Source organism: Maylandia zebra, linkage group LG3, assembly GCF_041146795.1.
Source record: "Maylandia zebra isolate NMK-2024a linkage group LG3, Mzebra_GT3a, whole genome shotgun sequence".
NCBI classification, from domain to species: Eukaryota; Metazoa; Chordata; class Actinopteri; order Cichliformes; family Cichlidae; genus Maylandia; species Maylandia zebra.
Window position 1 is genome coordinate 54337079 of NC_135169.1, and position 24261 is coordinate 54361339.

General features: G+C 44.2%; 1 protein-coding gene and 1 long non-coding RNA gene across 2 annotated transcripts in view; both read left to right on the forward strand.

Moving 5' to 3' along the window:
• LOC143416825 (ribonuclease inhibitor-like) overlaps positions 1-24261 on the forward strand; it is a 240357-nt gene that overhangs the window by 182275 nt on the left and 33821 nt on the right. The window lies entirely within an intron of this gene.
• LOC112432787 (uncharacterized) lies at positions 13854-19916 on the forward strand. Its single transcript, XR_013096983.1, has 2 exons — positions 13854-13897; positions 18830-19916. It is a non-coding gene; the product is annotated as an uncharacterized LOC112432787 (long non-coding RNA).

Sequence of the window (24261 nt, forward strand, 5' to 3'; positions counted from 1 at the left end):
TGATTTTAGTGAAAGACACCGTCTCATGACTCATTGAGTGCCGCGACTGACGAGCCAATCCGTGGCCTGCAGTCTGACGATGTCACATTTCCTGACTGCTTGGAACCCCGACTAAGTCGTCCTGTAGCCCACATCATAATGTTTCCATCTCTCTGCTTGACTGCGGGGATGCTACTTTTTGCATCACACTCCTATTTCAAAAGGTCAGTTAAAGCCACATAATTGGAATTTGGTTTCATCTCCCCACAGCACTTTCTCCAAAGTCTTCCCTGAATCATTTAGATGTTCACTGGCACTTGAGATGGGCCTATACATGTTTCTCCTTGAACAGGTAGCTACCCTATGTTAGCCTAGCTTTCTATCACTGATGCTCTGTGTGTATTGTTATGGTTCAAAATATGGGGATGGAGACAAGAGACAAGAGAAAAAAACCACAATAACAACACTGGTCCGGCCGGGTTAAGTCAAACGATGATTTTAATGATCACACGCGTGGGAGATGGACAATTTTATCCCACAACTTAGACATTCACATTACTCACACCCTCATTGCACATACATATAGGATCTTGGGGGTGGGCACGATACACGGAGTCCAAGTTACCATCAGGGTGTACACCTCACCCCTGGCGTCGTTGCCCACCTCTCAATTTTAAATACACGTAGACATTGAGGGCTAGCAGGAGGGACTATGCGCTTACCTGCTGCTCTCTGGCAGGTAGCTCCATGCCCTCCTGGGTTTTAATTACACCTTAGAACACACATGCATCAACACTACAATGAGCGGGTGGAGGGAGGTTTGGAGTCTTCTCTCACCCCCATCCTCTGCGGCCTGCTGGAGCGGGGGGGCTAGGAGGAGTTGGCCGTCCGGCTGCGGTCTGGGGTGTGGGGCCTCCCTGCTGCTGCGGAGTCGGGGCGGTCTGCCTCTCCCCACCTCAGGGAAAAGGGTAACACTACCTGGGTCTGGGTGCAGTTCCCCCCTCCAGGGGCAAGGGTACCTAGACCCAGTTCGTAGAGTACGCTTGGGGAGTGTGATCGTGTATACAGTGTCTCTTTATGTCTGTCTCCACGTCGGTTGAGTGTGGAGTAAGTGCATATGAGAGCATGAGGGTGGGAATGGATGTTTGTGTCTGTGTGTGCCTGTATGTCTGTGTCTATATGTCAGGTTGGGTATCAGACACCACCTCTCTGGGGACATCTCAGGCCCTCCAAGGTTTGGAGGCCTATCTCCCCCCACCACCACTTCCCCTGCCGGTGGCGGACTCCCTCAGGTGTCGGTGCGTTGGTGGTTCTTTGTGTCTGGGGGTGGGCGTCCGGGTACACACCGGCTCACTCCTTGGCGGCCGCTTGTCGGGGCCTGGAGCCTGGGGCACTTCGGAGGTGGGGTGCCCCCGGCCTCTCGGCCTGGGACTCGGTCACTCAGGCACAGCTGGCTGCTGGCGGAGCTCACGGGCGCGTCACTGCAACTCCCCCTGGCTTCTGCTCTGCGGCTGCTGAATGAGCCCTCATCTGGGACTCTCCTCAGCTCTTACTGGGACAGTGGCGCGGCTGCCCCTCTGTGGGTCTTCCTTGGTGTCTTGTGTTCTGGGGGCCTCTGGATGTCTCGAGTTTTGATCTCCTTCATACCTGCTTCATGCCCTGGAGGACGGGGCTGTGCCCCTCCCCCCCCCCCCCCCCCCCCCCCCCCCCCAACACACACACACACTCCCTAGCAGATCTTTACATGGAGAAACCTTTGGAATACAAGCATGCTGATCCACGCAGGTATGCACACAGGTGTACACACGGGTATTCACAGACGCGGACTACAGCTTTCTTGGCTGCTGCCTCAAAGCACATTGTGCGCTGTCTATCTTGCGTGCTGCACAATATCGTTTATTATTTAGTAACTATTGATATCTACTGCTAGCTAGTTTATTGTGATGGTGCTTTTTTTTTCTTATTATGTTGCTCTTTGTTGTTTGCTTTCTCTTCTGTTTTTTTTTTCTCCATACAGGTGACCCAGGAGTTTTGGTTTTTTTTTCTCTCTTCCCCCCCTTCTCACCGTCTCTTCTCCCCTTTGGTTTTCTTTCTCTCCCTCTCTTTCTTTCATTCTTTCTCCCTGTCCTATCCCACAGTCATGTCTGTCCCGTTTGCAACTGAAAATAAAATAAATTCATAATTATAATAAAGGTCAATCAAATGGACCAATATGGCAAGGCCATGATGATCCACTTGGTAAAATAAATCCGCTTGGCATCTTTCTTGGCCTTAAGACAACAATTCTGATGGCTATAGATCCAAACGGGACACAAAAGAAAAAAGAATCTTTTATTCTGGATAAAACAGGGAGCCAATAAATGTTCTGTTTCTAGTCCCTGTCAGGACTCTCGCTGCAGCATGTTGCTCAGAGCAGTCTGGAATAGATTTTTGACTAAATAATTAAAACTAATAATAATATATTACTATATTATATTACTAACAAATCCAGGACACCCCTGTTGATCCAGCAGCTCTTAATGAAGTTTGAAATAAGAATCGTGGTGAGTTCATTAGAAACATTTCACTTTTCTTTTTTAAATCAGTCATTACTGGAATCATCTGAAGTGCAAAAACAGTGGGATTATATATGAGAAGGACGGACTCAAAGACTGTCGTGTATCACATATGTATTACATCGATGTCCAAAATCAATGCATCATTAATGAAACTGAAACAAAAGTACTGAATTTCATGTGGAAGACCAAACCTCAGCATTCAGGAAAGTCTTATACAGGAGCAAAGATAATGGACGTTACCCGGAGTTTTCCACTGTGAAACCAGGAATAACAGCTTAAAAATGTTTCTGTGATCTAAATCATTGTCAGCCTGGCAGGCAAATAGCGTGGACACCAAAGTTTGTGAACGTGAAAACCTGAGAACAAAGACATGTAGGATTTTAAATCGGTACTGTTAAGGTTCAAAATACTGGGGATGGAGACAAGAGAAAAATCACAATAACAACACTGGTCCGGTCGGGTTGAGTCAAACGATGATGATCACACGCGTGGGAGATGGACACTGATGCAGACAGCCTCAGATCTCAAAATGGTGGAGCATTGCTCAAACTCTTATAGCCTCTGGTGCCTCCACCTTATCATAAAAGCCTAAACATTCACATGCTTTTCTCTCACACGGCGCCTAAGCTACGACCTTGGCTCCCCGTTTATCTGCTCCTGCTGAGTTGGGGCAGAAAACTCCAGCATGCTCTGTTCTCTTCTAATCAGACAAATAAGGCGATGGCTTTCTGCAGCAGTATTATGCATCATAAAACAATATCATTCATCCACAATAAATCAGCAGTCTACTTTAATGCAAATCAGTTTAACTAATGCAATAGTTATCAGCTTCTTCTAATTCAGGAGAATAATGCAAACTAAAACTACATAATAATTCACAATCTTTAGTTAGGGGTATAACATGGCATAAAATAATATTATAATCTAACAGTATGCTGCTGCCTCTCTCTCATGTTACTTAAAAAATTAACCCCACAGCTTCAATAACCGTATCTAAAAATCTCTCAGTGAAAGTTACGGTTGTAGGTTTGGAAACATTTTGGGGTAGCCAGTGTTAAATAGAGACAGGGCCACATTCTTTATCTAGTCATTGTAATGAAAGAAGCACATTAAAAACTATATGAGAGTTTGCTTTTAACAAGCATGTAATGACTCTACTTAGTTTAGGTAGTCTTAGGGAGTCAAACTGAAAGTAGCATTTTGTGGATGTTTTCCCTGCTGCCCGATCCCATCAGTCTCTTAAAGCATCATTTTTATGCGCCCTGGTGTGACAGTGGTTTCATGGCGCTACAGGTTACCTGAGCACATCAGGTATATTACGGTTGAAAACGAGTGCCCGGCCTTCCAGTGGGTGTTCGACCCCTCGTGCACAGCTCAGGAGTCTAAACGACCCAGCAGTTATGGACATGTGTGTTTTTGGTGTGCTGTCCCTCGTTCTCCCTGCTTGCAGGTATATCTGTGTGTGTGTGTGGATGCTGGAGTTTCTGAGAGCACCCGTTTACAGGCACCTTCAGGCCTGGTGGGTGTGGCCCTGCCAGGTGGTTGGCCACACTTGAAGACCATCACACAGCTGATCAAGCCTTGTCAGAGGAGCTACTTGAGAATGCGGTGGCGCTCTCTCTGACGCTGGATCATTGCGTGACTTCACGTTAGTCTCTCGGCCAGTCAGTACGGATAGTCTGCCGCATTGTATGTGTCTTACGGCTGCCTGTTTGTTATCTCCCCAGGAGAAGCGTGGAGACGAGAGGGCAGCGAGCACGGGGTGCTCAGACACTGAGGAGCGGAGACAAGGAACACTAGCACTGGGAAGAGGACATTTCACGGGAGTCGGGAACGCACTGCGGATTTATTGTTATTTTCCATTCACTGTAAATAAACGCACTGCTTGCATTCAGAGCTCCGTGCCTGGCTCCTCCTTCCTCACATCCCCACGGTTGACGCTGGCCAACCGTGACAAATAGCTTTTCTTAGATTCATTATTAGTTCAACATTGACAAATAGTAGTTGACTAATATCAGGAGCCAAAAAGAAAACAAAAAACAAACTAAATAAATATTTCTGACGCTGAAAATAAATTATTACGGTTGTTTAAATTTGCTGTCAGCAAGGTCTAATACATGTAGTCAATCTAATGAATCAATATTACATGTAAAAAGTACAGAACTGAAAATGAAACTAAAATATAACGGTAAATGAACTGGTTCTTGTATAAAACCTTTCTACTCTCTACAACTTGCCTCATTCATGCACTCACTTTTTTCTATGCTTTTTCTCTGTAAGTGCTTTCTATCTAACATTAATACGCATTCATCCTCCCGATGGATGCATCGGAGAGCAACTTGGGGTTAGCGTCTTGCCCAAGGATATTTGGCATGCAGGCTGGAGCAGGCGGGGATTGAACCAGCAACTTTCTGATTAGTAGGTTTCCTGCTCTACCTGAGCTACAGACACCCCAATTTGTGGTGCTCTGGAAACAACACGTTCTCATCCCAACAGGTAACGATGCTATGTGACAAATCATCGGTATGTGTAAATGTGTTTTTTGTTCTAATCATGAATCGCTTTGTAAAACAAGACCTGATAGGGTTAAGGTTAAAGTTATGGTTAGAGTTAATGTTAGGGATAGGGCTGGAATGGACGGCTGGAGCCTCTCCTCCAAGTGTGTGTTACTGCCGCCATCAGCATTCTGTTGTATTCTGTTGTCTGCTTTTCTCTGTAAGCGCTTCGAGCCTGTACTTTTTTGCTTTAGCTGAGTAATGAAGTTGAATCAGTACTTTAACTTTCACTGGAACAATAGTATTTTTACTTCTACTTAAGTGGAGAATGTCTGATCTTTTGCCAACTCTGGCTGTCTCTCAGTCTTGGAATACCCACTTGTTGTCCAGCGGTGTCCTGGGAATATGGGAACTAGACAGACTGGGGAAACAATGGGAGGAGACACAAAGATGGAATCACTTTTACCATCTTTTATGTATTTGCTGGTCGTCTTATTTCTTCTATTTTGCAAGCACAGTGTTGCAATCATTGTCTTTGTGGTACAATGACACAGGTAGAATGCAGGTGTTTTCATGTAACACGATGCCAGAAAGATGAGTAATGTGTTTTGAAGAGAAGATAAAACATCATGTTTGAACAAAGATAAGCAGCAGACACGTCTGTGTGTGAGTTGTTCAGGTTCAGTAAGAAGGTAATATGTCTGCAGAATTTGTAATTCTTATGAAGATATTGCTTGTACAATAAATAAAATCCCTTTAACTTCTTCTGGAGAGTGTCTTTATATATTTAGTCGTTTTGGGGCGATCCTTTATTTAGTAGTAACTCTAGTCGGGGATATATATCAGAGTTTACTTTCAGATATGAGCATTGTGTTTCCTGTGGATGAATGAATGAATTATTTATTTATGTAATTTTTGAAAGACTGGCTCATGTAAAATCTCTGAAAGTATGACAAAGCTCTCCTGTTACACTTTATGGACACCTGAGCGTCACCATGAGGGCCTGTCTTTATTCACTTTATTCACTGAAATCCACTTTTATAATGAATTCACAGTAATCACTGACACCTTCAGAGCATTACATTCATTAAAGACGTCTTCTACACCTACTCTTCCAGACGACCGACACATACTTCAACCACTGCAGGTTAACCAGCCACTCATCAGTAAAGCAAAAACTAAATGTAAATGTCCTCATGTGGAAAAGACTGAAACACAACTCCCATATATCACTAATGTAACAGATCCATTTAGGGAGAGTGAGAACACTAGGCTGGATGTGGTTTAATGCAGGAACATTCATCATGTCTTCAGTTCAACAAATCATTTACATTGAATATGTGAGCTGGATGGTTACACGACACAATGTGATTGTCAACAATAACTGCAATGAACGCTGGTTTGAGGGCGGAGTCAAGGAGGCCATTTACGTGAAAAGGGAAAGACCCTCTCTGAATCAAGGAGGGGGCCTAAGGGTACATCTGTCACCATCTTACAATGCTGTGATTGCAGCCGTTCTCCAACTCTCTGTGAATGGTACTCAGGACCATTGATCAGTGGTTGTTGATCAATGGTCATGAGAATTTGCATAATCATGATTAAGGAACTGACCTCCCAGCCCATTGTTCCTTCAGTCGGCTGGTTTCTCTGACTGAAAACGCTACGTCCAGAAGAACAGAATCAACTTTTGGAGATTTACTTCCCTGATGATTGAGCACGCATCAAGACCTTTTAATCAGGCCAACAAATATCTTGTACTCAATTTTAGCAGCAGCCATTGTGACACTGATGATAAAACTTGTGTAAAAGTGCGAAGCTGTAAAAAAGTAATTATAAAAAAGCGTTTTTGTAGCTGAATGTTACTGGATAGCTGTTTCATCTGTAACACATCAAAATAACCTGCTAAGGTTTAATAGGCTATAAGGAACACACTCACTTCCTGAGCCCTGGGCAATAAGAGACGTTTTGTGTTTTATAATTTATTGATATGTTTGATCCTTTCTGACCTGCGTTAATGAAGCAGTCATTAGAGCACCATGTCCGCTAGAATAGTTCTGTAGTTTGATGCTTGAGTCGTTGCAGACTTGTTGAAACTCCCTCACCCGTCAAAGCAGCGTCTTTGTTATTCGAGTCCAGCAGATGGCAGTGTTTCACTGTCTGACGGCTGTCTGAAGCTTCAGCTGGATTATCCGTTTTCATGTTTGATTAGAGGTGTGTGTGTGTGTGTGTGTGTGTGTGTGTGTGTGTGTGTGTGTGGGTTTTTAGCCACGAGTTGTCCACGATAAAGCATATTGAATGGCCTGTCTAATATTGTTAGAATTCTCCTTTGGGTTATGTAGATAACCTGCTGTTAGTTTGGTATTTTGTCCTAATCCGCTTGCTGTACCTCCGTGTAGGTGTGTGTATGTTTTGAGTGGTATAGGCGCCATTCCGTTATTGAATCCAAGCATGTAAGTTCTCTGCTGCTGTGCTGGTTAATAAAACCACGTTAACTGAGATTACTGCTTCATCATTATCATACTGGTGAACATACAACATGGTGTCAGAAGCGACGGAACACGTACTTCGTAGTTGACGGTGTTTTTTTTTTCCCCGTCTCAAGTCTATTTTGTGGGTGCGTTTTTTGTATCCGGACTGCAGACAACATGGCGGAAGGATTCAGGAGGCCCGACCCGCTTGTTTTCGATGGTAATGTTGCTGAAAATTGGCGCATTTTTGAGCAAGAGTATGACATTTTTATAGCGGCGGCACACTCTGACAAGCCAGCGCGCACACAAGCCTACATATTGCTCAACTTAGCAGGTCCCGAAGCTATAGAACGGGAGCGGTCTTTTGTTTACGCGCCAGAAGTGAGAGAGCCCGGCGAGGGAGGACGAGTCCTCATTCCTGCAGAATCGAAGGAGGATCCTGAGTGCCTCAAAAGGAAATTCAGAGAAACGTGCAGCCCTCAAACCAATGTCACGATGGAAAGACACAAGTTCAACACGCGGAATCAGAGGACTGGCGAGACTGTTGAATCCTATGTAAGTGATTTACGGATTAAAGCAAAAAGCTGCAGATTTGGTGATCTGAGTGAAGAACTAATAAGAGACAGACTAGTTTGTGGCATCAACAATGACAATTTAAGGAAAGTGCTACTGCGTGATAGTGATTTAACGCTAGCAAAAGCCATATCTGTCTGCCAGATTCATGAAATGACTGAAGAGCATAATAAAACACTTGCTTTTCCTCAACAATCTGCATCAAATGTTGATGTGCTCCAGCCCACATTTACGAGAAAGCACAGAGGAGATAAAAAGAAAATACAAGGAGACAGGTCTGAAACACAGCATGTCACTAACTGTACTAACTGTGGGGGTGCTCATGCTGCAAAAAAGAGCAAATGTCCAGCTTTTGGGCAGCAGTGTCATGCATGCAAAAAGTGGAATCACTTTAAGAAACGGTGCAGAGCTGTTCGGCCTACCCAAAACGTAGCAAGACACAGAAAGTCAGTTCATCATGTGGAACCAGACCAAGCTGATGACAGCGGAGACGACACATTCTACGTTGATGGTGTAAATCTGCAATATGCAATCCATGCGACTGATGTGGATGTGGAACACAAAGAGGAAGTTTTTGTCACCGTGCAGATTAATGGGATTCCTGTTGAAATGAAGGTGGACACAGGTGCTAAATGTAATGTGCTTCCCAAGAAAACGGTTAACATTATAAGAGCAGATAAACAAATGAAAGCACACCCCAAGTCCGTTAACCTAGTAGCATTTGGAGGCAGCAAGATTCAAACCTCAGGTGTAATTAAGCTGCAGTGTTTTCTGCATGGGCAGCCACATGTGCTATCATTCTTTGTTATTAATGAAGATGTTCAGCCAATACTTGGACTATGTGCATGCAGAGAAATGGGACTTGTATCATTCAGCAATGACGTCCACCAATTGAGCATGTCTGCAGATGACCTGTCACAACAGCTTATCACAGAATACAGCGACTTATTTTCTGATGAGCTTGGGAGGTTGCCAGTCACCTATCGCATGACACTGAACCCAGATGTGAAACCAGTTGTTCGCCCAGCACATCGCATCCCTTTGGCCATGAAAGACAGGGTCAAGGCAGAGCTGGTCAGGATGGAGAAATTAGGCGTTATTACTCCCGTCTCAGAGCCGACGGACTGGGTGTCTTCCATGGTAGCCACCAACAAGAAGGGCAAAGATGAAATCAGGATATGCATAAATCCTCGAGATTTAAACACTGCTCTGAAAAGACCACACCATCCCATGCGCACAGTAGAAGAAGTGGCTGCAATAATGTCAAACGCTACTGTGTTCTCTGTTCTGGATGCTAAGAACTCTTTTTGGCAGGTGTCATTGGATCAAAAATCATCCATGCTAACCACCTTCAGCACTTGTTTTGGTCGTTTCAGGTTCCTCAGAATGCCTTTTGGTCTTAACGCTGCCAGCGAGGTGTTTCAGAGAGCCATGGAGCAGATATTCGCTGGGTATCCATGTGCCATCATTGTTGATGATATACTCATCGGCGGAAGAACCATGAAAGAACATGACGACAACCTGAGAAAAGTCCTTGATCGTGCCAGAGAAGTAAACCTGCGACTAAACCCATTAAAGTGCAAATTCCGGCTGAATCAGGTCAGTTATGTCGGACACATTTTCACAAGCGAGGGGCTTAAAGCAGACCCTTCCAAAACAGCCGCAATCAGAGAGATGCCAGTTCCAACAGATGTCCAAGCCCTGCAGAGGTTCCTGGGGATGGTCAATTATCTTGGAAAATTCATTCCAAACTTCAGCCATCTGTCAGCTCCTCTGCGACAGCTCACACACAAGGACAGCGAGTGGATGTGGGACACACAGCATCAGACTGCGTTCAAAGCACTTAAAGAGCACATGTCTAATCCACCTGTTCTGTCATATTATGATGTCAGCAAACCTGTGACACTAACGTGCGATGCATCACAGTATGGTCTTGGTGCAGCTTGCTTACAGGAAGGGCGACCTGTGGCATATGCTTCACGTACTCTGACAGACACTGAAACCAGATATGCTCAGATAGAAAAGGAGCTGCTGGCTGTTGTTTTCGCATGTACAAAGTTTCATGACTACATATATGGCAAGCCTCTGGTCGTAGAAACAGACCATCAGCCACTGGTCACCGTACTAAAGAAACCTATTCACGCTGCACCAGCCAGATTACAGAGGATGTTGTTAAGGCTCCAAAAATACAACATCACCCTCACATATAAATGTGGAAAACACATGTATCTGGCTGACACACTGTCTCGTGCTCCCAACAGCTCCACTTTCCAGCAGCCTGAAGAAGAGGACAACTTTGATGTCATGACGGTGAGCTGCATCTCTTCTTCACGCCTGGAGGAACTTAAAGGACACACAGCTGAGGATGAGACACTGCAAGCGCTCAGCTCGTTCATCAAACATGGTTGGCCACAACGACTCCACAACCTTCCCACAGCAGTTCATCCATATTTTCCTTTCAGGGATGAGCTGATTGTGGATGATGGCATCATTCTTAAAGGTTCCAAAGCTGTGATCCCAAAATCACTGCAAGGAGACTACATCACCATCATGCACAGAGGACATCCCGGCGTAGAAGCTACCAAGCGGAGAGCACGGGGGATCGTCTTCTGGCCGTTCATGTCAAGAGATATTGAACAAACAGTTACTTCCTGCTCGGTGTGTAACAGCACTAAACCTCATCAACAAAAAGAGCCCCTTCATCTGCATGAAGTTCCAGAGCTTCCTTGGTCAACTGTGGCTACAGATATCTTTGAGTGGCACTGTCAGCACTATTTAGTAGTAGTCGACTCATACTCAGGCTGGTTTGAGATTGACCTGCTAAAGGATTTGACATCAGCGACAGTCATCAAAAAGCTGAAAAGACACTTCTCAGTTCATGGTGCTCCACACACTCTGATCTCAGACAATGGCAGGCAGTTTACAAGCCAGCGTTTCAGAGACTTCGCTTCACAGTGGGACTTTCAACATGTCACCAGCAGTCCAGAGTATCCTCAATCCAATGGGCTTGCTGAGAGAGCAGTGCGCAGTGCTAAACAGCTGATGGAGAAATCACACAGAGATGGCACTGATGTATTTCTCAACCTGCTGAACCTCAGGAATGTTCCACGTGATGTGAACCTGGGTTCCTCTGCAGAACGACTTCTATCCAGACAGACTCGAACTACGCTCCCAATCACAACGAAACTGCTCGAACCACAACACCTTGAATCTGAGAGAGTGAAAGCCCAACTACTCAACAAGAGACTGACTCAGAAGGTCTGTTATGACAGATCCAGCCGACCACTTCCACCTCTCAACGAAGGACAAGTAGTGAGGTTACAGACCCCACAGGGTTATGACCGCACAGGTGTGGTAAAGGAACTTTGTAAAGAACCTAGATCCTACCTGGTACAGTCAGATGGAAACACTTACAGGAGAAATCGCAGACACATATTGCCTGTGTCTGAGCCTGTTACTGTTCAGAAAGACACTGATCATCATCATTATGATGGACTGCAGGTTGTGGGTGAAAACAATGATGTAGAACAGTTTAAAGACAGCACTCATGTTGAGAGCTCTTCTGATGTTTTGCATTCTCCAAGACCTTCCAAGAGTGATGGTGTTTACAGGACACGCTTTGGTCGTGTGTGCAAACCAAATCCAAGATATAAGGATTAATTGGGTACTAGTTAAAACACAGAACATTTTCAGGTTTGATGTTTGAGCCATCAGTAACTGATGTCAATGCTTCAAGTTAAATTCTGTTTGAGGTGATTTTCAGTAGTAATCATATTTAACTTTATACAGCAAAATGATATTCTTGTCATGTTTATTTCTTCCATCTGGTTGCAAATTTAAATGTTCGTAAGGGTCAGCGTATGTCACCTTTTATGCTGTGATTATTATTATTCAGTATGCATTAAACTTTATGTCCGGTTGGGGATGTACTAAAGAAGGGGGATGTAGATAACCTGCTGTTAGTTTGGTATTTTGTCCTAATCCGCTTGCTGTACCTCCGTGTAGGTGTGTGTATGTTTTGAGTGGTATAGGCGCCATTCCGTTATTGAATCCAAGCATGTAAGTTCTCTGCTGCTGTGCTGGTTAATAAAACCACGTTAACTGAGATTACTGCTTCATCATTATCATACTGGTGAACATACAACAGGTTAGTTTCATTACTCAATCGGGACATTTATTTGGAAAAAGAAAAAAAGAGGGAAAAAAAAGAAAAAAAAAAGAAAAGAATTAAAAATAAATAAATCCTCATAGTTTACATTTACAAATATCAATACTGAATGTTACGTCCCTCTGCAGCTTCTAATCGTCTCAGTGTTTTCAGCTGGTGCTAATTGGCCACACCTAGTCAGGTGTGGATAAAAGCATACCTGAGGCAAGCTTCCCGGCAGTGCACTAGTCTTTGCCTTGGTGGCACCAGCCATTTTAGCCAACCTGGTTTTCCATTTTAGGATGAAACCTCGTCTCACCCACACTCTGCTATTCATCTCTGTTTTTATGTTGCGGCTTTTGAGCCGGGTCGTAACACTGAAGATCACAAAGATCAACATTAAGACCAGTCTGTGCATTCAAAGCAGTGACAGAAAAGAGTGTGGGGCATTAACCCCCACTCACTTCACAGTTCACGTTCACAGCGAGCTTCGTCGAAATTTACAATGAGACCCTGAGGGACCTTGTGTTCACCGGCAAGTCCAGCAAGAGACCTGAGCATGAGATCCGCAAGACAGCCAGCAACGAATTGACAATCACTAATCTCACCTATGAGCGGGTCTCCAATGAGGATCAGGTACAGCAGACAGACATCTGTAGCTCAGAACAAATTAATTTCAAATCTGCTGACAAATTGTTACCAAACTTTGAAAATACATCAAACTTTATCGATGCTCTATGTTTTAAAACGTTCCCTCGTCCTCTCAGGTTCTCCGTCTGATTGCTTTGGCCAATCAGAATCGCTCCACTGCCCAGACAGCCCAGAATGACCGCTCGTCTCGCTCCCACTCAGTCTTCCAGCTGGATATTGAGGGAGTTAATGCCGGCAGGGATGTCAAGTGCAAATGTATCACACTGGAAGTACCAGCATCAGGAATGTGGTTTCTTCTTTTTGGATCTATAATATTTAGTCTGGTTAGTTATTGTTACTGTAACCAGTGCAAAATCTGCTCTGATGACTCAACGTTAATGTTTGAGCCCCTGAGCGCTAAAAGAAGTGTTTTGTAAAGTATTAAAACTACCTTTAATGGAAGGAAAAACGGATCACTGCTTCCTATAAGAGTTGGTTTTCTCTGTGTGTGTAGCCACTCTGTGCCTGGTGGACTTGGCTGGCAGTGAGCGAATGGTGAAGAGCCAGTCTCAGGGTGACCGTTTCAAAGAGATGACCGCCATCAACAGCTCACTGTCCAACCTGGGCGTCGTTATCGCCGCTCTGGCCAAAAAGGTCTGCAGCTGCAGTTTCTGTAGTCTTAGATGTCACACCTGCTTTCTTTACATTTACAGTATTAATGATTTTTTTGGCCTTTGTGTTCCAGGAGACTTACGTAGCTTACAGGAACTCGAAGCTCACGTACCTCCTTCAGGGATGTTTGGGGGGGAAACGGCAAAACGTGAGTTTGTTGACATCACAAATCTTTATAATGACGACACATAAAACTGAAGGAATTTATCCCCAAAAAATATTTAACAGCGTTTGATCTCATCACTTCAGATTGTGACTGTTTATTCTTTGGCACTAATTTTGGATGTCTTTATTTGCAGCTTGATGTTTGTTAACATTTCTCCAGAGCCCGACAGCTTTGGGGAAACTCTGAACTCATTGAGGTTTGCCAGCAAGGTCAGTGCAGTCTTGTTTCCAGTGTTCATTGGACAGAGTACATTAGTGATGTCCTTACATCAGCTGTTTATGGTAAACCAAAGCCATACTCCATATCCATTTTAATACCTTGGTGTGTAATTCATACTCACATTTTGTCTGAAGAGTAGGGATGTTCCTGGCGTCTTATTTACTAGTCGACTAATCGAGGGGGAAATAATTAGACTAACCAACTAATGTAAAACTAAGGAACATTCAGATATTGAGTTGATTTTCAGAACTGATTAATAGAAACTGTCAAACTAGACGCAGAGGTATCTTAAACCATTTATCACATTCTGTTAAATACAAATGAAAATGCATTACTACAAAAGATGTTCTATTAAAATATGACAATCATTTGAGAATCTAAAAGTACGTCTAAGTGTGGCGAGAATGATTCAGGTAATACATTATACAGCCGTTTTCTAGTCAGGTTGTGGGGGCAGCAGGAAGGACCACTCCTGACCACAGCTGATAGATGTAAACTGGCTAGCATGACCAAGGATGCTGGGGCCTCCTACTGGTAGGACGTGCCCAGCTGGAACAGCCTCCTGGCCAAGGTGGCTGTCACCTTTTGATGTGAAGGAGTAGTGACTCTACTCTGAGCCCCTCCCCCATTGACTTAACTGCTCTCCTAAAGGAGAGGTTTTCCACCTCTCAGGAAACTAATTTCCTCTGCGTGTATCTGCGATCTCAGTGTTAACAAGAAGATCAGGGTAGATTAATAGATTTATGGTGTTTCTCAACAACAGTGCACCATCTGGTGGTAGATCGCTGCCTAACATTTAGAACACAATGTACCAGCATTGGGCATCAATTAAAATGTTAACAATTAGATTGAACGACTGGTAAGTCTGATACAGACTAGTGACAATTAGTCGACTAGTCACATAAATCCCTGATAGAGCCCACAGAAGTGGCCTGCACCATGTGCGTGGCTTGCTTTGCAGTCTAACCCTCAGTAGGACCTACAGCCATTTTTCATCCCCAGCGTTTTTTAATATTACGCCATTTTCACTGTGTTGAATAGAATATAGCCAAACCTTCCGACCCTTTTTTTTTCTTTTTTCTTTAGAATTGCAGTCTCCGTTTATTAGATTAGCTTAAAGTGGCTAAGCTACAAACCGCCATCCACATGAGGTCCTAGAGCCATAAATCGCCCCATTGAAACCCATTATAAACGCTATTTTTCACTGCAGAATTATTACCATTAACGTATGGGTGATGGCTTCTGTTTCGGTTCCGTGTTGGACAAGGGGCCTTAGAATTGTAATTTTTTTTATTTGGCCACCGGGTGGCGCCCTTGTTCCACATGTGACGCCTGCTGGAACATAGACCTTTTCCAGCGGGCTGCTCGAGACATACACCCGGGAAAGGCAGACTCATTGCCCGAGTGCAGCAGCAGCTTGGCCCGCTGCTCGTTCGGGACCATTTTCTGCCCTTAGGGCTGTTAGAGGGTGCATTTTGACCTTTATATTTAAAAATAAATAAAATAAAGGTCTCTCTGCCTAAAAGAAAAAAAAATTGTGTCTGTCTCATTCTAAGTTTAGATAAAAGCCTTCCCTCTTTGAAGTACACCCTGCAATGCAAACAAATCTAACATGAAAACAAGAATAAAAAACAAATTAGACTTTATTTTGTCGCCAACCTCAGCTTGTTTATGCAGGTGCAGGCAGGAGAGGTTATAAGAATAAGCCGTAGCGCGGGAGTAGGCATTTTCACGATGGCACGGTACCGAGGAAGTAGTGGACATCCTGATGCGCTCTGACAGCGAGGATCTCTCCTCTTCATCTGCCGAGAGTGACTCTGATTCCGGGGGTGACACGGATGATTCGTCTCTCGACACTGATCACCAGGAGTCGTCCTCTGATTTTTCTTCTGAAGATGAGAACGAGGGGAGGACGCCGGAGGAAGCAGCGGCGTGGACCTCCAAAGATGGGAAGAAATGGTCCGCAACAAACACCGAGACGCTGCGCTACGTCGCAGCACCCACGGGGCTTATTCCGGGACCGACCCACTACGCCGTAGCCCGAATTACGGACCCACTCTCCAGCTTCAGGTTGTACATAACTGATGGGATTATACAGCATATAGTTGCAATGACAAACCTTCAGGGCAGACGCTACATCTCATTCTGGAGAGATTTAGATAGCAACGAAATGCTCGCTTATGTGGGGCTGCTAATTTTGTCCGGTGTATACCGGTCAAAGCACGAGGCCATCGCCAGCCTTTGGAGTGAGAAAACGGGAAGGAAGATTTTCCGTGCCTCAGTGGCTGAGAAAAGATTTTGTCACATAACCAGAGCGCTCCGATTTGATGACAAACTCACCCGACCTGCACGACGTGCGGACAAATTGGCTCCCATTCGGCAGATATGGGACATGTGGGCACACCGCCTGGGGATGTTGTTTAGTCCAGACCGGGACCTTACGGTGGATGAGCAGCTGGTACCATTCAAGGGAAGGTGCAGTTTCCGCCAGTATATCCCCAAAAAGCCTGCGAAATGCGGCATAAAGGTCTGGGCAGCATGCGATGTCAAGACATCATACGCCTGGCGGCTGCAGGTTTACACCGGGAGAGCAGCGGGCGAACCGGCCGAGGTAAACCAGGGGATGAGGGTCGTCCAGCAGATGACTGACGGGCTCCATGGGCATGTCGTCACAGTCGACAATTTTTTTTTCACCTCATCTGAACTGGCAGAGGAACTCCTCAAAAATAAAATGGCTCTGGTCGGCACAATCCGCCAGAACAAAAAAGAAATCCCACCCGTTTTGCGCCAGATGAGAGGGAGAGCCGTCTACTCCTCGATCTTTGCCTTTTCAGCGAAACAGACCCTAGTGTCGTACATTCCCCGACGGGGCAGGAATGTGCTTTTATTGAGCACGAAACATCGCAGGCCGGAGGTCAGCGATGACGAGAGAAAAAAGCCAGCGATCATCACAGACTACAATCGATGCAAAGGAGGTGTCGACAACCTTGATAAGGTGGGTGTCATTACGCATCAGTTACGCACACCTTTATTCATTTTTCTTCATATATTCTTGTGTAAAATATACAGAGGTTTTATGTTGTTTTTTTTTTGTTATGTTTATTTTTTGTTAGGTTGTCGGCACCTACTCCTGCAGGAGACGGACCAATCGATGGCCAATGGCCCTTTTTCATCACATCATAGACGTCTCCCTCTACAACGCCTTCATGCTGTGGACCTCCGTGGATCAGGCCTGGCATCAGCAGAAGCCACACAGGAGGAGGATGTTCATTGAAGAGGTGGGAGAAGGCCTGATCACGCCCCATTTGTCACAAAGACAGCGTCTTCCCCGCTCATCAGCCGCTGCTGAGTTAGTAAGAGATGCGCAGGATGGTGCTGCTGCAGGCCCCTCTGGAGTGACAAATCCCAAGGGCAGGAAGCTCTGTGAGCTCTGTGTTGGGAAAAGGAGGCGAGTGGGAAACACATGCAGCAAATGTGGAAAATTCAGCTGCCGAGCCCACAGCAAATTTGTCTGCAGCCACTGCTCTACCTGAGCAAGACATTTACCCCCCAGCCACACACACGCCCCCCACCCTCTCACTGCTTTCTCACTTTCTCACACTCTCTTTCTCTCTCATACATTTCCCCATTCCCAACAACAATATACATAATTACATTTACCATATACATGTTCTTGTTCATTGTTGAAAAATAAATGTTTATTTGGTTCAAACTGATCTTGTATTTTTATTTACATAATGCTTTTTATTTGATTTTAGATGGCAACAAGGTAATATGCATTTATTGGGGCAAGAGTGAAAAACGTTCTCCTGCAAAAAAAACTAACGGCCGATCAAAATGAAGGTCAGTAGTAATTTTTAGACCATCCAAAGGCCTAATTAAAAGTACAATAAAATATAACTTTCAAATGTATTTTATGGAAAATATTTAATTTTTTCATTTTTTTTGCCAAAAAAGGCAGTGTGCTCATGTGACAAAACCGGGATATAAAAGGTTAAAATCGCAAAATATAATTAAAACTTTATATGAATATTTCAAGGAGAAGTAGGTCTAAAATATTGGCTAATTTAAAGTGGAAAAATATTAATGTATAATCTTTTTATAGCACTTTTTATGGCGTGGTCGATTTTTGGCTCTAGGTCTTCATAAGGGGTACTTTTTTTTTTTTTTTTTTTTTTTTTAGGACTTACCAAGGGTTAACCACCAAAACACTCGTCTGCAGTGGAATTTCTTTGAGCTAATCGATTCATTTCATCTTCTAATTAATGTGGAAAATGGTGGCAAAGGTGGATGAAATGAGTGATTCCTAGAGTTACATTTTATTGCCTTTTTCTTTCCTTTTCTTAAAGTTATGAAGGCATCTTGGATGCCATTTCAGTGAGTGGGGGTTAATGCCCCACACTCTTTTCTGTCACTGCTTTGAATGCACAGACTGGTCTTAATGTTGATCTTTGTGATCTTCAGTGTTACGACCCGGCTCAAAAGCCGCAACATAAAAACAGAGATGAATAGCAGAGTGTGGGTGAGAAGAGGTTTCATCCTAAAATGGAAAACCAGGTCGGCTCAAATGTTCTGTGAGTCATAGGAGTCTACTAACATTTCCATGATAGAACAAGGCTGCAACCTTTGTACACTATATAAGGCAAAGAACTAATTAGCCTCATTTTGTTTTCATTCTGAGGCTTGTTTTTTTTTAGCACATACAAACAACTCTTCTTATGAGAATATTAGGACGCGTCTTGTATATATGATCGGCTCGCACATGGCCCGAAGATTGGTTTACCTTCTGCCATGTTGAGGCCAAAAACCCTGAGGACAGAAAAAAACAAAAAAAAACAAATGGTAGGTTGTCTCTGTGTGAGAGACGTTGGCATTATACCCGATATTTTTTTAAAAATGCAATGTGTGGATTTCTTTTACAGACAACATCTGCCATGTTGTGGACCGCTCAGAGTCTCCCCCTCCAGCACTGCTAATCCAGATGTTGGATCTGTGTTTCCACAAGCCCCGCGAATTCTAGAGACTTTTTCATCATGAAGAAAACAAGACAGTCGATCGATCGATTATTTGCGCAAGGGAGGCCACCATGAAAATGACCTCCAGATCCTCCTCCTCCTGCTGCCTTTATTGAGAGACCGTTCACACAAAACACGTCAGAACAAAGCCACGCCCAGACAAGGCTGTGTGTGTGTGTGTGTGTGTGTGTGTGTGTGTGTGTGTGTGTGTGTGTGTGTGTCAGACCTCCTGCTGACCAAAGGGTCATAAACGCAGGAAGGTTACATCAAAAGAAACACAAGGATGTGTCTGTGATAAAAGACTACAGCCCCACACCTTGATCCTCGAGAATCTGGGGGGAAGGACAGTGGAATTTCTTTCATCAGAGTTAAAACAATGTACAAATGGTAAACATAAAAATGACAAACATTTAACAATTCACTCTAACACCAGACCCCACCGACTCCGCCCCCCTCTCCAGGATGCTCACAGGACTCTGCAGGATCACACCCGTCTGAGGAAACGGAACTCAACATTAAACTCGCAACCTTCCACCTGCTGTCGACGGCACTGAATGAGTATGTGCAGGAGATATGTTATGGATGCCAATCCGGTCACCCCAGCCAGTTACACCACAGTTGCCTGTTTGAGCTGCCTGTGTTTTTCTTCAAGACCTACTATGATGAGGTGATGGAAAAGCTCCGGACGCCCCGATTCATCCCGGCCATCCGTCTGTTTGTTTGCTCATACAGTGTCAGTGAGGCTGAAGCACAAATCATCAGCACTGCAGAGCGTCTTCTGTGTGAACTGAGATCAGTGCCGCACATTGTTTGCACCACTGATGAGAATGTCGGATACCTGCTAAATACCAATCATCACACCCGCGGAGTTAAATCAGCGCTGCTCCACATGATTGGAAACTACTGGTCTGGGAGACACAAGATTTAATGCACATCTGTTATAAAAACCTTACTGTGCACTACACAGAAAATGAAATAAAAACGTATGCTAACACTTTTTTCTGGTCATTTGTATTTGTGTTTGGTCAGAGTGATTATGGAAAACACGCTGAGAAAAATATATCCCAACCCTGCACACCCAGGGGGTTTAGGAAGTGTAAAGAAGCTCCGTATCGCTGTCAGTGAGGCAACAGGCTTAAAGCCGTCATTACCTGACGTGGAGCGTTTTTAAAAGGAGATGACACATATACTCTTCATAAACCTGCAAGGATAGAGGACACAGAAATGCAAGGATACAGAAATGCAAGGATACAGAAATAGAGTTTTGGTTAACGGGACTGACAAACAGTTTCAAGCTGATTTGGTTGACATGCGTGAATATTCTGCGGATAATGATAATGTTAGGTACTTATTGACATGCATAGATGTGTTTTCTAAGTATGCATGGGTTAGGTGCCTTGAAACCAAGACAGGACAGGCTGTTGCTGAGGCTTTTGGTGATATTCTGAGAGAGGGCCGTGTGCCTGAAAAACTCCAAACAGATTTAGGGAAGGAATTTTATAATAAACATTTAAAAAACTAATGGAGCAGCATAACATCACACATTTTTCAACCTTTAGTGAAATGAAATCATGTGTGGTAGAGCGTTTTAACCGCACCTTAAAGGGGAAAATGTGGAAATACTTAACATCAGTTAACTCGCCAAGATATGTTAATGTGATCCAAGATCTTGTACAGTCCTATAACCTGTTTTATCACAGCTCTATCAAAATGACCCCACCGAGGTGTGCAAAGATAATGAGAAAGCAGTCTTTAACACCCTGTACAAAATGAAACCCCAAAAACCGGTGACTTTTAAATTTAATGTGGGCGATACAGAGAGAATATCTAAACTACGAGGCATATTCTGAAAGGGTTACCATCAGACCTACACAGACGAGTACTTTACCATAAAGGAGCGTTTAGGAAGAGACCCTCCCGTATACAAACTGGAGGATCTCACAGGAGCTGCAGTGAAAGGTGTAATTTACGAACCTGAGATACAGCAGGTGACTATTGACAAAAACAAAAGGTTTCAAATAGAGAAAATACTTGGCAGAAAAAAGAGGACCAAAAAAAGTTAGCGCTTCTCATTTGAAAATCATGGATCCCTGAAAAAGACATCGTTGAAGTGTGATTAACAGAGACGCCGCAGCTCTGCATACTTTCATTCTGCACTAGACAAAGACTGATAAAGGAAGGAAGGAATGGATAAAACGAACAACAACAACGCAGGCTTTTATGTGAGCCTCTTCTCGAATGCTTCAGCACATGTTTATCCAGGCAATAAGAAATCTAATTTTAGAACAAAGCTAGCAAAACCTGTTGTTTTAAATGAACCGTATGAGGTCGGTGTTATAGAATTTCAATACCCAAGACTATGCTTGTCTTTTCCACAATCAGATTCGCGAGTGGAAATTTATGATCCAGTCACAAATGGAGCATTGTCCATAACCGTGATTGAGCTGTCTGTGGGGCATTATGCATCTGTGGCGCAGATAATAAAACATTAAAACATAACACCGACATTAAAACACAATACAGTGAAGTTAGTAACTATGTTAGTGTTATGGGCCCTCGGGGCACAGTTCTCACATTTAGAGGGAGACTGGCAGGAATCTTAGGATTCAAATCAGAAGACCCGTTTGTACTTCTTTATAAAAACACATACGCATCACATCCTGCAGACGTATACGGCGGAAAAGAGAACATTTTTATTTATGCAGATATCGTTGATTACCAGCTTGTGGGTGACGCCCATGCGCAGCTATTAAGAGCAATAAATATAACAGACGATGACCGTCGGGGAGCCATTCTTCAATTTGACAGCCCACACTGCACACAGGTCTCGAAATCCTTAATCGATGACATAGAAATTGATTTGATAGACGACCAAAATCAACACATACCGTTTTTCAGGCTGGTGGCGAATTGAATGGTTATATTGGGACCAGCACGCAATGTGGCGCAGGTCTGGGAGGTTTGTTCCGCAGCCTGTTTAGAATTGCTGTACCGTTGTTTAAAAAAGGAGTCAGCATAGTCAAACCCCACCTAAAAACAGCAGCATCAGGCATAGTGTCTGATGTGATATCCAACATAACCAAGCCAACATCTACTGAGCAGGATGGCAACAGCTTGTATGTGTATACACCCAAACCTTCTAAGACCCCTCCCACTGCACGCATGCGTGATACGCCGCCGCCTAAAAAGCGTAAAACGACAAAACCTGCCAGGAAAGCCACCAAACGGAGACAACCACGCGGAGTGAAAAGACCCAGAACCAGTCGTTCAAAAACTACAGCATGTGACATCTTCTAAATGGCTCTGTTACACAACCAATCAGAGAATGTCTAAAAACAGAGCTCGATCTTTTTACTGTCCCATACACACAAACGTCCATAGAGAAAACGACCTTTATTGAAATTCCACCAGTTTCTGCAATCACAGACGGAGGTCCAATCGAGTTTAAATCTCATCGTCCGGAGAGGATTACCTGGATCTAAACGATTCCTATATCTACACACGAGTAAGAATCACAGATGCTGACGGCACAAACTTAGGCAGGGATGATTATGTAACGGAGCGGAAAGGCTGATTTTATTTCCACAGTGTTTTGTGTTTTTTTTTTTAAAGGAAGGAAACCTTCCTCAAAACGGGCAGAGCAGTGGAGCCGCCAAGGGAAAGCACACAATTTAAACTGTAAGATTAAAAATATAATTTATTATATTTAAATAGTTAAAAATGTAAAATGAATTAAAACAACCTTGGCCAAGGGGTAACACAGTAAAAATCAATAAAGCATAACATTAAAAGTCCTGTGGCCTGCGCCACGACCTAAAAGTCCCAGGGAGCTAAGAAATCCAGCAGGTGGTATAACCAAAGGAACCAGCGGAGTCCTCGCCTCCCTCTCGCACTCACGCCCCGATATGCCCGGGTGGGCAGAGCTCTCAACTCCGCCCGCCGCTTCTTTAAAACTGGAAATCGGCACAGCCGTCTCGTGGCTTCCGCTGGTGCTCTCTGCGCGCTGGTGCTCTCTGCGCGCTGGTGCTCTCTGCGCGCTGGTGCTCTCTGCGCGCTGGTGCCTCTGCGCGCTGGTGCCTGCATTAGCCAACTCTAGCCGCCTTAGAAGAAGGGAAAACCCGGCGGCGTCTCGCCGCCCTATCGATGTTTCTGTTCCGGTTGCCACCGCTTTCCTGTGGCACACCAACCGGCACCAGCCCGTCTGGGCTTGTGGCACCGCCACCGCCTGATACCGTTCACTCTCTCAGTCCTCACTCCACCATCAATCTCCTCTCTCTCGTCTCCCATCACTCTTATTGGCCCCCGGGACCTCACAGGTGTGTCGGGTTCATAATCAAGGAGGGGCGGAGACTTTCCAGGACAAGTCACCGATGAATACCATAAAACATGCAATAAAACCAAGAATAGAACACTATACAATATTAAAATATTAAAGAAAGTAAAAACAAAACCAAACATGCACAATAAAAATATCTTAGGTAACTTGTCCCTCTCCACCCCGTGACACAAACGTGGGACTTGTTAATTATCCAGGTTGCACCTTATTTAGTCAGGTAGATGTAAATTTGGGGGATCGCTTGATTAGCCAATCATCCAACAGTATCCATACAGAGGCATAATAGAATGTCTTATCAATTATAATAAGCAGACTTTAGACACACAGTTCAGCAGCGCTTTATTCTGTACAGACACAGCCTCGCACATGAATGATACATGTATAGAAGGGGAGAGCCAGGGTCTGGTGACCAGAGGTACTTATACAGCGAATAGCAGTATTGTTGAATTGATTGCTCCAGTACACGCAGACCTGTTTTTTCAAGAAAAATTATTACTTAATGGAATCGATCTGTCGCTGAAATTTGTGCGCTCTAAAGACGAATTTGCTCTCGTGACTGGAGCTAACACCGCGTATAAAGTTAAAATCGTCTCTGCCAGCTTATTTGTGAAAAGAATCAGTGTCTCACCAAGTGTCAGGCTGGCACACGGCAAGGCGCTGCATCATGCAAATGCAAAATATGCTGTAGACAGAGTTTCTTTAAAGACCTTCTCCACACCTGCTGGGGCAAGAATATCAACTAATTTATTTATGGGCAGGTTGCCTAAATTTGTCATCATCGCCTTCGTGGATAAAGAAGCTTATCCTGGTTCTTTTACACGTAATCCATTTAATTTTAAAACTGTGATATAGAACTCATGTGTTTATACGCTGATGGACAGTCGTATCTGGCCAAACAATTCCTGTTTCAATCTGGAAGCTGATGAAGGACATTCAGGGAACGTATCATTAGTTCAAACAGGGAGCGTGAGGCTGGAAACCCGTTTCAGAAATCCGCTACCCC